At 38.3% G+C, this 3497-nt stretch overlaps 1 long non-coding RNA gene across 2 annotated transcripts; it reads left to right on the top strand.

The window, feature by feature from the left end:
* Nucleotides 1-302: 302 nt before the first annotated feature.
* On the top strand, nt 303-2936 carry LOC106328912. Of its 2 annotated transcripts, XR_001267665.1 has the most exons (4): nt 303-402; nt 490-555; nt 671-2719; nt 2809-2936. It is a non-coding gene; the product is annotated as an uncharacterized LOC106328912 (long non-coding RNA). The 2 variants fall into 2 exon arrangements; XR_001267664.1 differs by having other exon boundaries at nt 671-2936.
* Nucleotides 2937-3497: the final 561 nt, after the last annotated feature.

Here is a 3497-nt window from a genome sequence, read left to right as displayed (position 1 = left end):
TGTTATGAAAGATTAGCCGCAAACGTTGAAAAATATAAAAGATATGGGGCCCGCTGCACTATTTGCACAGTGAATTTCTCTTCTATATAAACGATCGTTTCGATCGATTGTAAACACACCATTCCTTCTTCTTCTAATAACACATCCTCTCTTGTTATCAGTGTTATCTTCTCCTACGGGTATAAAATTTTGCCCTTATTTAAATTTCTTCGATACAATAAAATTCTAGTTTTTTTATAACAATAAATTAATTATTATAAAAGTCGGCGATAAAAAATCACCTTCTCTCTTTAGTCAAAAAAAAAAAGAAAAAAGAAGTCTTTTATCACCTTCTCTCTGCAAGAAGCGATAAACGTCACCCCCTTCGTCGGAACGGAGAGATGCGAGAGAACGCCGACGAACGTAAGCAAAATTCATACTTGTATAGATTTTCTTCAACTCATGTGCTGTTTCGTATGTGGGCTTAACCTAATTAATTCGATTGCCCAGGTCTTAATCGGAATCTGCTGGAAAGTCGGATTCATGCCCTAATCAGGAAGCAGTGGCCTTATCCAGGTTTCGATTTACTCTCTCTCTCTCTCTCTCTCGACTTGAATTATGTATCTGGTGTATGTTTTAGAACATTCCTTTTAAAAAATCCGTGAGCTGGCTTCGTATTGTTCTTCTTCAGGTTTGGTTGCCATTGCCGAGAGAATGAGCACTGTTTAGCACAAAGATTTTGGTAGGAGCACTTTCTCTGGCGGCACAAGACATCGGATATATTATTCATAACTCCACGACTGCTTCTGGATAATAGAGCTGTTAGTAGCAGTGGAGAGAGCAACATCAGAATACACTTCCTCCCTGAAATTTATCGAAGAGCCACAAGCGGAAGAGAAACGATCCTGTACATTACCACAAGCCAACCGTGTGTGGAAGCCAGGTGCTTTAGCAGTCTATCCAGGTTGGAAAAGTTATATGGAACAGAGGATAAGCTTCTGAGTTGATGCACAGTTTCCATGAGTTATATGATATATGCACTTCTGCGGTTATACAAGCGAGCAACAAGAACTTGTGGGGTTGGAAGTTACATTAGTGAAGAAATATCCAAGATGGTTGGAGCCTTCTCTGAGAACAAAGCCTTTGGGATCAGTGTGAACAAGCTTGGTGGAGATATCTGCAGACGGATTTGGGAAACGATGCACTTGATAAACAACTTTTTGGTACTAAACCAGAGGATATAGAGACGCCATGACATGTTTCCAGGCTGTTGTATCTTACATGAAACCAGAAATGCTGTCAAAGGTTTAAGGAGTTCTATGATGGAGGGTGGTTATTGTTGGAATCTCTGCTCGTTGAGAGTCAAATGGGAGTGAGAGTGACAGTGTTTTATTGTCCAGAGAATCACAGTTTACTACGGTTCAAGGAGCTTGGAATAGCGCACATCGTGATACTACCGAAGTTTCGTGGCAAGAGTTCACATGGTTCAAGCAAGACGTTGAAGCCGATTTTGAGATGTGTTACTTGAAGATGTTCTTATGGTGAAGCAACTGATCAGTAAACCGCCGAAGGACGAAACCAAGTCGAGACCTCGTACAAAGAATCCGTATCTTCTCAAAGCTGATACGCGTAGTGGTGTTGAAATTGAAAACAGAGATGAGTATCTACCGCTATCGATCATGCTGAGTATCCTTGAGCTTGCCAAGGCTATGCCTTTCCTTTCCAAAACACATCCAAAGCAAGCTGAAACCGTGAACGAGCACATTCACATAGAAACAGCTTGTTGGATATTATTGCATACCTGGCATGGACGACATGATCATATGAACAACATAGTCACTTGTTTTAAGTTCAGTACAGCTCGTTCTACAGATGCGATGGGGAGTTTCTTTGTCTTTCAAGTGTTTCATCCTTCACGACTCCCAGAGTTATTACCTGTGGCCCAATGGATTCTTGGGTTGGGCAGTTGATTGGTTAGTTTCGTAAGTTCGACTTTAGTAGGTACATTATGCTGAAGAAGTGGCTAGGAACCTTACATCAAGCTGGGAAAAATAATTACAGGTCTAAAGATTTGTTAGAGTATGATAAGTGGCTGAAGCAAGGGAAATTTCTACTTCTTCATACTCTATCCAAGTGCCATGAAGTTTGTTGTTTAAAATAGAGATAGTCTCTGCAAATAATATTGGAAATTGGGGGAAAGCTTGCGGCAATGATTCAAATCCAAATGCTGCTGCAAGTGCAGAGATCCAGCCAACTCTCCAGTGCTGGTGTGACAGTTTTTGGATCTTGAGCTGTAATTGTGGTTGACGTCGACTGGGGAGAGATTGATTACCTCGTGGTTGATGCCCCACCAGGAACGTGGACGACCAAATCTTCATCGTCCAATACCTTCATCATTGTCACGACCCCACAAGAAGTCTCCTTGATCGATGTCAGGAAGAAGTGAGCTTTTATAAGAAGATGTGCTTGCCCATCATGACGATGATCAAGAAGATGATTATGGCAGAAACGTTTGCACCGAAGAAGTTGCTTGTTTAGATGATGAATCCTATGCTAGAGCTCTTAAGGAAGCTGAAGAAAATGGATATAGCAGATAGATTGTCTGCCTTATCTGAGTTAGCAGATCGTGGGTGGACTTATTGTTATCTCTCAAATTCTCTTTGATGGGCTTCTGGAATTGGTTTGGGATTTTATGCGTACTGTAGAAGATCTGGAGGATGGGGATCATACTTCTGATCAGGTAGGCCCCTTCACTACTACAAAACCGTTTTTGGATCTTGATCTGTAAATCATTTTTTTGTGATTGACAATATGAACCTTTTTGCTCAGCATGTGAAAAGAACCAAAGTGCAAAGTTGTGACATAGAACCTGCCATTGTCGAAATACATCGTACATGGCTCCATCTATCTACTATCCTTGTGTCATGACTCATGGTAATAGTTGGTTTTGTTTTGTATATTAGCCTTTTGAATGTGATTTCACGAAGTAGTAAGTGCCTTGCTTAACTAAAACTTGAATGGCGGGCCATTATATACGTGAAGTAAGGCACTTACTCTTTCTGTAACTAGTTAAGTAAGGCACTTACTACTTCGTGAAATAAGCTTGATTACATTTTTATTAATAAAGTAGTTATATACTCCTATTATTAAAATATAAAATTAAATCGATTACTATATTTAATAACACAAACCGATTCCACTTTCAAAATAGCATTTGTAGACCAATTGTTCATTTTGATAACATATTTTCAATCATGTGGTACAAATTTCTAAATTGACAAATTTTATAGGTTACGGATCAAAGATTTAATTGAAAATATTATATTAAATTAATATCACAAATTTAATACAAAATTGTGCATGAGTTTAATTATAATTATAAATTAATGAGATATTTAAAAGATTTGTTTTAGTGAAAAATCAAATATAAATTTATATTTATTCCGGTTTTGTTTTCGTTTTTTCGGTTAAACAGATATAGTAACCGTTAGGTTATTTATGCATTTGGTTTGATTATT

The sequence above is a fragment of the Brassica oleracea genome, chromosome C3 (assembly GCF_000695525.1).
Source record: "Brassica oleracea var. oleracea cultivar TO1000 chromosome C3, BOL, whole genome shotgun sequence".
In the NCBI taxonomy this organism is placed as follows: Eukaryota; Viridiplantae; Streptophyta; class Magnoliopsida; order Brassicales; family Brassicaceae; genus Brassica; species Brassica oleracea.
This window is presented reverse-complemented; position numbering and strand designations above follow the sequence as displayed.